Raw genomic sequence first — 14,624 nt, 5'->3', positions numbered from 1 at the left:
TAGAACTAGCAGTCGACGCGTATTTTGGTATGTGTTGCACTCAAATTTCATGCGTGAAATAGATTAACCAGGTGTCCAGAATCCTTTGTCGATAAATACCACAAGAGCATTTTAATTAACGAAAGTACATTAAATAGATTCAAAATTGGAAAAATACGTAGAACTAGCACTCGACACGTATTGTGGTATGTGTCGCCCTAAACTTTCATACATGAAATAGATTGAACACATGTCCATCATCCTCTGTTGATAAACACATGACATCGAGCATTGAAATTAAGGAAAGCTAATTGTATATATTCAAATGTTATAGAAATATACAGAACTAACACTCGGCACGTACATATATGTCGCGTTCAAATTTCATTCATGAAATATACTAAAGATATCTCCATCAACCTCCGGCGATAAATTCCACGCCAACAAGCATTGTAATTAAAAAAATCTAGTTAAATATATTGAAATGTGGTAGAAACATACATAACCAGCACTCAACACATATAAGGGTACATCTCACACTTAAATTCCATGCATGAAATAGATTAATCACGTGTTCAACATCCGTCGTGGATAAATACCATGCCATCACACCTCTCTTTCTCACTCCAAAATGAAATTGTAGCTTAGAGTTTTGGTTAGAAATTATGTTGTTCTCTTGTTTAATCAGCCATGTTCTTCCCTATTGATGATATTTGGAAATGGCGAAGGCCGGTTCTTTTATGCACATTGAATATTTCTAGTTTATATTTTCCATGTTGGCATGTAGAATTTATGTTTTTGGTGTTGGTAGGTAGATTCAAAGTCCTATAAATAGATGTAATTAATTTGCATATCATTTCGAAGTCAATCAATAGAAATGGTAGAATGTGAGCCAGGGGCTTATTCATTAGAACAACTCGAGTAAAAAATTGAAAACCAACTAATTGCTCCGTTCTTTTACATTTATATGCTCCCCTAGCGTGATATTGATCAATGAAGCGAGTTTGCGCCCCGCCCTCATATGGTTGGTAAAAGTCTCCCAAAAAATTATGGGATTGTACAGTGAGGTTTAACTACATTCGTGTTTGATGTTATTCAACTTGTGATGAGTCAAGTTAGTCATTTGGTCATCTAAGTCAAAATGCATGCTCATTATGGATAAGATGTGCACCCACAGAAGTTCACCTAATAAAAACTATATATGTGTGTTAATATAATTACTTGTTATTTACAACGACTTAAAAAGTAAGAAAGGTCTAGTTGATGACATGAATATTTATGTTACATAGTCTTATTCAATTGAGGGTGCACAAATCGTGCGCCTTAGGGTAATTTTATGATGGGTGACCCTGTACAGTTTCTCTGAGTGCTAGAGAGGGCAAAGTTGGTTAGAAGGATTTGTATTGACCTGTAGGGTCAATCTACGGAACTTCATTCTCTTCTCCCATGGCCAATTTGTTTTTAGGAATCATACTAGATTAAATAGGAAGACCTGTTGTTAAGTTTACAGTTAATCAAATTTATACCAAAGCAGCGCTCGACGCTTAAATGCGGAACGTGTCGTTCTCTCGTTTTATGCATAAAACAGATCAACCAATACTTGACACGTAGTTGGGGCACGCGTCGTGCTCTGGTTTCTTGCATGAAATAGATCGACTACGTGTCCAATGTTGGCTCTCAATAAATAGACGCCCATCCTGCCTTTCTTGCTCACACGCACAAAAAATATTGTATTCGGGAGCAGTGAGAAGATTTATGTTCTCTTTTTTTCGTGAGCAAGTTTCTCGGTTATTGATGATGTTTCGAAACAGCCTTTTCAGGTTTGGCATCTAAGTAATTTATGACTTTCCTTTTTGTCTATGCTTCCCTCTAGTTATTATCGCCATTAAAAACATTATTCATTTGTTTGATCTTTTTGGATACCAAGCCATTAGATCTTCCTGTTCGCAGAACATTGCAGGGCGAGAGAGCGTGGATTCAACGTAGTGAATCCTATTATGAACCGAACATGGAGTTACATAAGTGGAAGTTGAGCAAGAACAACGGATTTGATCTATCGGTCTTGGGCAAGCTTTTCTAATTGAGATTCTAGGGTTCGATGGCAGCCTGTGAGTTTTTGTAAATCTGTTTCTCTTTACTCTGCCCCTAATTTGCATAACCTCTGGAAATAGAATATTAAAAACTTGAACAAAATTGAATGCATTTTGGGACAACATTTTGTTTTAATTTGCGCTGTTACTCACAATCGAGACGCTATAATCACGTTGCAGGTGGATGCTATTGAACTGTTACGATGTGGAATAGTCTGAAGGGCTTAAGGAGGAGGCATGAGGCTTAAAGATGTTACTCCATCAGTTTAAACCCGAACCAGACTTTCTAATAGAATGTATCTCGAAGATTGCCTAACCTCCATCCACTAGGATTGTTTTGGTGGTTCAAGATTGTTGTATTAATTTTTGAAATATTTTCAATTTAGAATATGTAAGTTGATGTGACATTTTGAATATAACTATGATTTTTGGATGCTGCTGTATAATATGAATAATATGAAAATAAATTTGAGCTACAAACACATTCTTATTTTCTCGCCAACATTTGTCGAATGGCAATCACAATCGTCAAGTTATTTTGTTTATGTTAATTTATAGTTTCGGATAATTTTTAAGTGCTTTCTTGAATAATCAAATTTATCCATAGATTTAACATTAAATGAATATTTCCTGATATATAATTGAAATGTATGAGTGAGATACTTGCTTCAGAAAATCCGAAAAAAAATAAAATAAAATAATTGGTCTAAAACATTTCTAAACAAGTAGGAATATCAAACCGCAGTTTCGGATTTTGTTTCAGAAATTTTGAGGCTATTTAAGTACAATTATATCAAATACAAATTACATCAAATACCTATTTATTTTTTTTCTTATTTTCAAACTAATTAACTCAAAATATGTTCAAATATATTTAAATACAATATGATTCTTTTCTAGTTAAAAAATATATATTGTAGGCATAAAATAGGCATTTTTGTAGTTGGTGTGCTCATTTTGTTGTGCGATATGTTGATAAATGGTATCTGATGGTATTATCTATGTATTTTTGTGATTACCCATTAGATTTATTTATTTATTTATTTTAAAAGTTATATATTTTATGTATAGATACTAATTATTCACTAAATTAAACTTGAAAATTCTGTAGTAACAAAACTTTTGCATATGAACGTTGGAGTTAAATTTGAAAACTCTTGATAATAATAATAATAATAATAATAATAATAATAATAATAATAATAATAATAATAATAATAAGAAGAAGAAGAAGAAGAATAAGAAAGATAACATCGAAATAATGTCTAATACCTTAATACGCGTCACACACTAATTTCGTGCATGAAATGTATTAATGACATGTTCACGAAAATAATGTCTTGACATGCATCTCAATATGCATTACACACTTATTTCGTGCATGAAACAGATCGACCACTTGTTTACAAAAACAGTGTCTAACACATAACTCAATGCGCGTCACACACTAATTTCGTGCATGAAGGGGATCTACCTCATGTTTACCAAACCAATGTCTAACACGCATCTCAATACGCATCGCACACTAATTTCGTGCATGAAGTTTATCCACCACATATTCACCAAAATATTGACGAACACGAATCTCAATACACGCCGCCACACACTAATTTCGTGCATAAAGCGGATCCACTGCGTGTTCACCAAAATCATGTCTGACACATATCTCAATACGCATCACACACTAATTTCGTGCAAAAAGCGGATCAACCATGTCTCCACCAAAATAGTGCCTGACACGTATCTCAATACGCGTCACACACTAATTTCGTACATGAAAGGGATCAGCCACGTTTTAACCAAAATAGTGTCTCACATGTATCTCAATACGCATCTTACACTAACTTTGTGCATGAAGCGGATCAACCACGTGTTCACCAAAACAGTGGAAGCAACACTTGACACTCAATTTGGCTACATGTCATCGTCTTGTTTTATGCATGAAACAAATCAATTAATACTCAACAAGTAGTTGGGGCACTCGTCATTCTCTAATTTCTTGCATGAAACAAATCAACCACGTGTCCAGTGTTGGCTCTCATAAATAGACCCCCATCCTGCTTTTCTTGCTCACACACACAAAAAAAAATTGTATTCAAGAGTAATTAATTTCACAAGCAAGTTAATATTAATGTTCTTTATTTTTCGTTCTAGTAAGTCATTTGATCTTTTGTAAATTATTAATGAACTTAATGAATGGGGATTAAATATATTCTAATCATGCATAACCAACACTTGACACGTACTAGGGAATGTGTCGTACTGAAATTTCCATAATCCTCTGTAGATAAATACATGACCTCGAACATTAAAATTAACGAAAGTTAACTAGATATATTCAAATTGTATAGAAATATACAGAACAAACACTCAGCATGTATTAAGATACATTATGCGTTCAAATTTCATGCATGAATCAAACTAAACATGTGCCCATCATCCCCCGCCCATAAATTCCACGCCAACAAGCATTAACACTTACAAAATCTAGTTTGCCAAAAACTTGAAGAACCAACACTCGACACGTATTAAGGTACATGTTGCACTCAAATTTCATGGATGAAATAGACGAATCACATGTCCATCATCCCCTGGATCAAACATTGTAATTTACAAAAACTAGTTAAATATATTCAAATATGATATAAACATACATAATCGGCACTCAACATGTATTAGGGTACATCTCACACTCAAATTCCATGCATGAATTAGATTAACCACGTGTACACCATCCTTTGGCTATAAATACCACGCCATCACTCCTCTTTTTTTCACACAATGAAATTGTATCTTAGAGCTTCAGTTAGAAATTATGTGGTTCTCTCGTTTCATCAGCAATGTTCTTCGCTATTGATGATGTTTGGCAATAGCTAGGGCCGGTCCTTATATTTACAGAACCCGGGGCAAAAATAAAGTACGGCCCCAATAATTAAATATTTCTTGTATTAAAAGTAAATAAAAAGTACTAAATGAAGTTAAAGTAGGACTGTTGAAAAATAAACTTGATTTTCGATCACTTACTACTTTGTTATTGCCAAGGAGAACTGGTGGTCTATCATATAATAAATATTAACACATTGGATAATTACTGGTGGTCTATCATATATTAAATATTAAAGCATTGAACAATTTCTAGTATATATTTTCTATGTTAGTATGTAGAATTTGTGTTTTTGGTGTTGGTAGGTAGAATTTATATTTTATAGGTATCGAAAGAAAAAATAGTCTTATAAATTTATATTACCGTGAAATTAAACAGAGATCATTAAATAATGAATATTTTTTTTCAGTTATAGTATGTATTGCGCCCTCCATCCAAAACATTTTGATTAATTTATCATTTTTACTTTGGAATGTTTAGAAATTTAAAAAAAAAAAAAATGTATCTTTCTTAATACAATTACATGTAAAGTATATTTAAAAAGTTTTTCTAAAAGCGAAAAAGAAAACAAAAAAGTAATAAAATATGGGTGTTTGTAGGTTAAAAAGATATATATTATGCATAAAATAGACTTTTTTAGTAGATGGTATTTACTTTCTCGTGCCTTGTGTTGATAAATAGTGTGTGACTATATATCTAAGCATTTCTTTTTTACACGGAAAATATATTTGCTTTTACACGTAAAATACATTTGTAGACACTAAAAATATATGTCTAAAATCAATTAGATATCATATATTTTGGAAGAAAATAAAATTTCAATAAAATAAATATATGGTATTTAATTATGCACATATGTTAATTTTTGTACAATAAATATCAACCATTAATGCAAAATATGCTTAAAATGGAAGATATCGTACAAATATTACGTGCATAAATAGAGCCATATAAATTAATATCTTCCAAAAAAGGCAATGATATAAAGATTTTGGCGAGAAAGGAAGGTGCACAATCAAATCCGTCAAGAATGGAAAACAACATCTGATGGAAAAGGAAAGATTATAAAATCTTTCCATAAACGTGGCACCATCCGAAAAGGAAGCCAAGACCACCCATCCCCTATAAATAGGAGCCATGGTCAGTTCATTTGACACACCGAAGTTGCATCGAGGATTCAAGCAAAGGGGTAAGTCTCTCTAGACTCTCTGCAATGTTCTTCATTGTTCTTCGTGTCCTTCGAAGCGTTCTTCGTCGAAAAGTCACCGATTTGGACAAATGATCCAATATTGGTTGGCGAATCGATGGAGTTAACGTTCTTCGTCGTATGTCCAAGCCAAAACAAAGATCAAAGCCTCGGATCGTCCAAAGAGGACATCAAATCCAAAGTTGAGGATAAAATCACCCATACGGAGACCAAAGTCCTCCAAAAGGCGGCAAAGCTAAAGCAAAGATCAAAGCCTCGGATCCTCTAAAAAAGACATCAAATCCAAAGCCGACGATCAAATCGCTCGCACGGAGACCGAAGTCCTCCAAAAGCGGCAAAGCCAAAACAAATGTCAAAGTCGCAGATCATCCAAAGAAAACAACAAATCCAAAGACGATGATCAAATCGCCAATGCGGAGACCAAAGTCCTCTAGAAGGCGGTAAAGCCAAATCAAAGATCAAAGCCTCGGATCGTCTAAAAAAGACATCAAATCCAAAGGCGATGATCAAATCGCCAACGCGGAGACCAAAGTTCTCCAAAAGGCGGCAAAGCGAAATCAAAGATCAAAGCCTCGGATCGTCTAAAAAAGACATCAAATCCAAAGCCGACGATCAAATCACCCGCACGGAGATCAAAGCTCTCCAAAAGCCGGCAAAGTCAAACTGAAGATCAAACCTCTTCGGATCAAAGAAGCCATCGAAAACCAAGTTGGAAAATAAATCGACCCGGAAGGAAAATCAAAGACCCATTTAGAGAATAGGACCCGCTTTAAATTCAAATCAAATATAATTTGTACAAATTTTGTGTTTATTAAAAACTAACACAATGTTTTGTCCACAGATTCTTGGCACGCCCAGTGGGACCTCTCCACCTTTCATCTCTCTTTCCGACGAACTTTCAACAACCAATGGCTTCCTACAAGATCAAGACTTCCAACGTTGTGTCAAAAGTTGCTGCTCAAGCCGCCGTCGCCGCCAAAGAAGTTGGCGCACCCATCGCCTCCAAAACCTTAAGCGCTTCGACAAATACTGGAATGACAACATGAAGCATGACCAAAAGAGCATTGTCGTTATCTGAAGACACTTCTCCAAAAATCACAAAGCAAAGTCCACTCTATGAAGAAGACGACAACTTCAAGAGTATTGCCGTATTGTTCACTCCTCAACAACTGCAAGTCATTCGACCGCATCAAGCTCTGCTCTGGTGATGACTATCAATGCTTCAAATATAAAGAACAACTTGCAGCATTGGCCAAAGTCGTTGAAGGGATGTCTCAGCACATGCAACAACAAGACGCCCTCATAAAAAAACTTATCACAAAGTTGGACAAGCCTGAAGAATCCAGTCATGCCATTGAAAAACAACCATCTTCCCCAGCAGCCCGAAATAAAACGGCAACATATGTGGAGCAACGTCATGACAAAGAAAAGGTGGCGGAACCAAATCCATTTCAAGGATCATCCAACTCATTCATCCATGTATCCCAACTTGACAAATACATCAAGGGGGCAATCAAAAGAGAATTCAAAGGGAGTTCAAGGCCAACGCACACTTACACCAAGCCTTACACGGCAAGGATTGATGCCCTCAAAATGCCTACGAGCTATCAACCACCAAAGTTTCAACAATTTGACGGCAAAGGCAACCCAAAGCAACATATAGCGCACTTTGTCGAGACATGCAACGATGCTGGAACATATGGATACCTCCTAGTCAAACAATTTGTGCGGTCACTAAACGGCAACGCCTTCGACTGGTAGATCGACTTAGAGGCTGGTTCCATCGACAATTGGGAACAACTAAAGTACGAGTTCTTGAATCGGTTCTACAGCATAAAGAGAACCGTCAGCATGACTGAACTCACCAACAACCACCAATGGAAAGATGAACCAGTAATTGACTACATCAACCGCTGGAGAAGTCTAAGCCTCAACTGCAAAGACCGTTTGTCCGAGGCTTCCGGCATAGAAATGTGCATTCAAGGGATGCAATGGGGCTTGAAATACATCCTGCAAGGGATCCGATCCCATACTTTTGAAGAACTCGCCACTCGCACTCATGATATGGAATTGAGCATGATGTCTAGTGGAATGTATGGACCGCCTATTGAAGATTTCTCAGATGACGAGAAATACAACACTTCAAACAGTGAGGGCAATCATACCTACAACACTCCTGGAAATGAGGATAAACTTTCTGCAATCTCCTGGAAATGAGGATAAACTTTCTGCAATCTCTTGGAAACGAGAATAAACTTTCTGCAATCTCCTGGAAACGAGGATAAACTTTCTTCAATCTCCTGGAAATGAGGATAAACTTTCTAGCAAGACTCCTTAACACGAGAATAAACTGTTTAACAAAAACAAACAAATTCAATTTGTTTTGAACTATGTTATGACTTGATTCCTTAACCGGATACGTAGGCAACTTGGAATATAACTCCGAGTTCAGTCAAAAAAAATAATAAATTGGGCAAAAAAAAAGTCCAAATAATCGGGCTTAAAAAAAAACCAATTGGAAAAAAAAAATCTCGTTCAAAAAAAAGGGAAAAAAGAAAAAACCCTTTGAAAAAAAATATTGGCTAAAAAAAATAAAAAAATGATAGCCATAAAAAAAAATCAGTCAAAAAATAAATTGACTTCTGTTTCGAGACTCGTTCACGCCATAAACGCTTTGCGTCGGCTTAAACAAGTCTCGAGGGGACATTTTGTAGACACTAAAAATATATGTCTAAAATCAATTAGATATCATATATTTTGGAAGAAAATAAAATTCCAATAAAATAAATATATGGTATTTAATTATGCACATATGTTAATTTTTGTACAATAAATATCAACCATTAATGCAAAATATGCTTAAAATGGAAGATATCGTACAAATATTACGTGCATAAATAGAGCCATAATACATTTGGCAGCAAAATAAATTAATCTTGTCAATAAAGGAAGTATATAAATTAATATCTTCCAAACAAGGCAATGATATAAAGATCTTGTCAATAAAGGAAGTATATAAATTAGTATCTTCCAAAAAAGGCAATGATATAAAGATTTTGGCGAGAAAGGAAGGTGCACAATCAAATCTGTCAAGAATGGAAAACAGCATCTGATGGAAAAGGAAAGATTATAAAATCTTTCCATACACGTGGCACCATCCGAAAAGGAAGCCAAGACCACCCATCCCCTATAAATAGGAGCCATGGTTAGTTCATTTGATACACCGAAGTTGCATCGAGGATTCAAGCAAAGGGGTAAGTCTCTCTAGACTCTCTGCAATGTTCTTCATTGTTTTTCGTGTCCTTCGAAGCGTTCTTCGTCGAAAAGTCACCGATTTGGACAAATGATCTAATATTGGTTGGCGAATCGATGGAGTTAACGTTCTTCGTCGTATGTCCAAGCCAAAACAAAGATCAAAGCCTCGGATCGTCCAAAGAAGACATCAAATCCAAAGTTTGCTCCCCTAGCGTGATATTGATCAATGAAGCGAGTTTGCGCCCCGCCCTCATATGGTTGGTAAAAGTCTCCAAAAAAATTATGGGATGGTACAGTGAGGTTTAACTACATTCATGTTTGATGTTATTCAACTTATGATGAGTCAAGTTAGTCATTTGGTTGTCTAAGTCAAAATCCATTCTCATTATTGATAAGATGTGCACCCACAGAATTTCCCCTAATACAAATTATATATGTCTTTTAATATAATTACTTGTTATTTACTACGACTTAGTAAGTAAGAAAGGTCCATTTGATGCCATGAATATTTATGTTACATAGTTTCATTCAATTGAGGGTGCACAAAGTGTGCGCTTTAGGGTAATTTTATGATGGGTGACCCTGTAATGTTTCTAGAGTGCTCGCAAAAAGGTAGTTAATTAGAAGGATTTGTATTGACCTGTAGGGTCAATCTACGGAACTTCATTCTCTTCTCCCATGGCCAATTTGTTTTTAGGAATCATACTAGATTAAATAGGAAGATCTGTTGTTAAGTTTAAAGTTAATGAAATTCATGCCAAAGCAGCATGACACTTAAATGGGGTACGTGTTGTTCTCTCGTTTTATGCATAAAACAGATTAACCAATACTTGACACATAGTTGGGGCACACGTCGTGCTCTGGTTTCTTGCATGAAAGAGAACGACCACGTGTCCAATGTTGGCTCTCAATAAATAGACGCCCATCCTGCCTTTCTTGCTCATAAACACACAAAAAAAAAATTGTATTCGGAAGCAGAAAGAAGATTTATGTTCTCTTTTTTCATGAGCAAGTTTCTCGGTTATTGATGATGTTTTGAAACAGCCTTTTCAGTTTTGGCATCTAAGTTATTTACGACTTTCCTTTTTGTCTATGCTCCCCTGTAGTTATTATCGCCATTGAAAACATTATTCATTTGTTCGATCTTTTTTGGATACTAAGCCATTAGATCTTCCTGTTCGCAGAACATTGCAGGGCGAGAGAGCGTGGATTCAACGTAGTGAATCCTATTATGAACCGAACATGGAGTTACATAAGTGGAAGTTGAGCAAGAACTATAGATTTCATCTATCGGTCTTTGGCAAGCTTTTCTAATTAAGATTCTAGTATTCGATGGCAGCCTGTGAGTTTTTGTAAATCTATTTCTCTTTACTTTGCCCCTAATTTGCATAACCTCTGGAGATAGAATATTAAAAACTTGAAAAAAATTGAATGCAATTTGTGACCAACTTTTTTTTTTTCATTTGCGCTGTTACTCACAATCGATGCTATAATCACGTTGCAGGTGGATGCTATTGAATTATTACGATGTGGAATAGTCTGAAGGGTTTAATGAGGAGGCACGAGGCTTAAAGATGTTACTCCATCAGTATAAACCCGAACCAGACTTTCTAATCGAATGTATCTCGAAGATTGCCTAACCTCCATCCACTAGGATTGTTTTGGTGGTTCAAGATCGTTGTATTAATTTTTGGAATATTTTCAATTTAGAATATTTATGTTGATGTGACATTTTGAATATAACTATGAATTTTTTATGCTTCTGTATAATATGAATAATATGAAAATAAATTTGAGTTACAGACACATTCTTATTTTCTCGCCAACATTTGTCGAATGGCAATCGCAATCGTCAAGTTATTTCGTTTATGTCAATTTATAGTTTCGAACTAAATTTGAGTTACCCATTAAATTTATTTTTAAAAAGTTATCTACTTTATGTATGGATACTAATTTATTCACTAAATTAAAATAGAAAATTTATGTACTGACATATTTGCATTTGAACTGTGGAGTTAAATAATAATAATAATAAGAAGAAGAAGAAAAATAAGAAAGATAATATCGAAATAATGTCTAACAACTTAATACGCGTCACACACTAATTTCGTGTATGAAACATGTTAATCACATGTTCACTAAAATAATGTCTGACACTCATCTCAATATGAATTACACACTTATTTCATGAACGAAACAAATCGACCACTTGTTCACCAAAATAGTGTCTAACACGTATCTCAATGCACATCGCATTCTAATTTCGTGCATGAAGGGGATCTACCACGTGTTTACCAAACTAATGTCTGACACGCATCTTAATACGCATCACACACTAATTTCGTGCATGAAGTGAATCCACCACATATTCACCAAAATATCGGCGAACACGTATCTCAATACACATCACGGATCGACCACGTGTTCACCAAAATAATGTCTGACACATATATATCTCAATACGCATCACACACTAATTTTGTGCATGAAGCGGATCAACCTAGTCTCCAACAAAATAGTGTCTGACGCGTACGAATCTTAATACGCGTCACACACTAATTTCGTACATGAAACGGATCAGCCATGTTTCCACCAAAATAGTGTCTGACATGTATCTCAATACACATTATACATTAATTTTGTGCATAAAGCGTATCAACCACGTGTTCACCAAAATAGTGGAAGCAACACTTGACACTCAATTGGGGTACGTGTCATCCTCTTGTTTTATGCATGAAACAAATCAATTAATACTCAACAAGTAGTTGGGGCACTCGACATTCTCTAATTTCTTGCATGAAACAGATCAACCACGTGTCTAGTGTTGGCTCTCAAAAAATAGACCCCCATCCTGCCTTTCTTGCACACACACACAAAACAAATTGTATTCAAGAGTAATTAATTTCACAAGCAACTTAATATTAATGTTCTTTATTTTTCGTTCTAGTAAGGCATTTGAACTCTTTGTAAATTAATATTGAACTTAATGAATGGGGATTAAATATATTCAAATCATGCAGAACCAACACTTGACACCTACTAGGGAATGTCTCATACTGAAATTTCATACTGAAATAGATTGAACACATTTCCATAATCCTCTGTAGATAAATACATGATCTCAAGCATTGAAATTAAAGAAAGTTAATTAGATATATATTCAAATGTTAAAGAAATATACAGAACCAACACTATGCATATATTAAGATACATTACGCGTTCAAATTTCATGCATGAAACAGACTAAACATGTGTCCATCATCCTCCGGCGATAAATTCCACGCCAACAAGCATTAACACTTACAAAATCTAGTTAAATATATTTGAATATGCCAAAAACTTGAAGAACCAACACTCGACATGTATTATGGTACATGTTGCACTCAAATTTCATGGATGAAATATACTAATTACATGTAAATCATCCCTTGGATCAAACATTGTAATTTACGAAAACTGGTTAAATATATTCAGATGTGATAGAGACATACATAATCGGCACTCAACATGTATTAGGGTACATCTCACACTCAAATTCCATGATGAAATAGATTAACCACGTGTACGCCATCCTTTGTCGATAAATACCACGCCATCACACCTCTCTTTTTCACACAAAAATGAAATTGTAGCTTAGAACTTCAGTTAGAAATTATGTCGTTCTCTCGTTTCATCAGGAATGTTCTTTGCTATTGATGATGTTTGGCATTAGCTAGGGCTAGGGCCGGTCCTTATATTGACAGAACCCAGGGCAAAAATAAATTAGGGTCCCAATAATTAAATATTTCTTGTATTAAAAGTAAATAAAAAGTACTATGTCAAGTTTAAGTAGGAGTGTTGAAAAAGAAACTTGATTTTTGATCACCTACTACTTTGTTATTCCCAAGGAGAATTAGTGGTCTATCATATATTAGATATTAATGCATTGAACAATTTCTAGTTTATATTTTCTATGTTAGTATGTAGAATTTGTGTTTTTGGTGTTAGTAGGTAGAATTTATAAATTATAGGTACCGAAAGAATAATATGTCTTTTAACTTTATATTAGCATAAAATTAAAGAGAGATCTTAAATAGTGATTTTTTTATTTTTATTTTTTTTCACTTCTAATATGTATTGCTCCCTCCATCCAAATATTTTGATTAGTTTATCATTTTTAATTTGGAATGTCTAGAAATTTCAATATTTTTTTTAATTAAAAAAAACGATATGTATATATTTTAAAAAGTTTTGCTAAAAGCGGAAAAGAAAACAAAAAAGTAGTAAAATATAGGTCTTTGTAGGTTAAAAAGATACATATTTTGCATAATATAGGCCCTTTTTGTAGCTGGTATGTACTTTCCCGTGCCTTATTGTGATAAATAGCGTGTGGCGATATTATCTAAGCATTTTTGTTTACATGGAAAATATATTTACTTTCACACGTAAAATGCATTTATAAAGTTGCATTAAGAGCAAAAACAAGCAAAAGAAAAAATATGTATTAGACTAAAATATGATTGTTGTTTGGTTAAAAAGATATAAATTAAGCATAGAATATGTCTTTCTTTGTAGTCCTACACTCATTTTCTTGTGCTCTATTTTGGGAATTAGTATGTGGCCGTATTTATTATCAAAACATTTTTTGTCTTTACATACAAAATATATTTTTCTTTTATTTTTAAAAGGTTGAGATTTGCCGGTCCCTTTCCATTTCATTTCAATTTTTGTTATTCGACTCTCATAATTCTTAAAAAATGAATGTGTTTTAGATATACAAGATTAAACACAAATCATTAAATAATGAGTATTTTCTTACAATATGTATAACTTACTCCATCCCAAAAAATTTGATATTAGCTTATAATTTTTAATATCTCAAAAGTTCAGCATTTTTTTACAATAGTATTATATATAGTTTTTAAAATTAATGAGTTTATTCGTTTTGTATTTTTGGGTGGTATGATTTCTTATAAATATTAAAAAAAGTCAGATAAGAATATATTCAAATATACCCGAAACATACATAATAACCACTTTTTCAGAATCATACTAGATTAAAAAGAAAGACCGGTTGTTCAAGTTTTAAGTTAGTCAAATTCATGCCGAAGTAGCGCTCGACATTTAATTGGGGTATGTGTCGTCCTCTGGTTTTATGCATGAAACAGATCATCAATACTCAACACGTAGTTGGGGCACGCGTCATGCACTGGTTTCTTGCATGAAACAG

At 34.3% G+C, this 14,624-nt stretch overlaps 2 long non-coding RNA genes across 2 annotated transcripts; both read left to right on the top strand.

Annotated features, from left to right (window-relative positions):
• The first annotated feature begins 1,688 nt into the window (after positions 1 to 1,688).
• Positions 1,689 to 2,502, top strand: LOC127250004 (uncharacterized). The gene is made up of 3 exons (XR_007838509.1): positions 1,689 to 1,799; positions 1,930 to 2,087; positions 2,250 to 2,502. It is a non-coding gene; the product is annotated as an uncharacterized LOC127250004 (long non-coding RNA).
• A 7,867-nt stretch (positions 2,503 to 10,369) lies between these two features.
• On the top strand, positions 10,370 to 11,215 carry LOC127250009 (uncharacterized). The gene is made up of 3 exons (XR_007838510.1): positions 10,370 to 10,481; positions 10,600 to 10,757; positions 10,920 to 11,215. It is a non-coding gene; the product is annotated as an uncharacterized LOC127250009 (long non-coding RNA).
• Positions 11,216 to 14,624: the final 3,409 nt, after the last annotated feature.

The sequence above is a fragment of the Andrographis paniculata genome, unplaced genomic scaffold (assembly GCF_009805555.1).
Source record: "Andrographis paniculata isolate CXL003 unplaced genomic scaffold, ASM980555v1 Contig11END, whole genome shotgun sequence".
In the NCBI taxonomy this organism is placed as follows: Eukaryota; Viridiplantae; Streptophyta; class Magnoliopsida; order Lamiales; family Acanthaceae; genus Andrographis; species Andrographis paniculata.
Note: the sequence above shows the minus strand (reverse complement) of the source record. Positions and strands in the feature narration are given on the sequence as shown.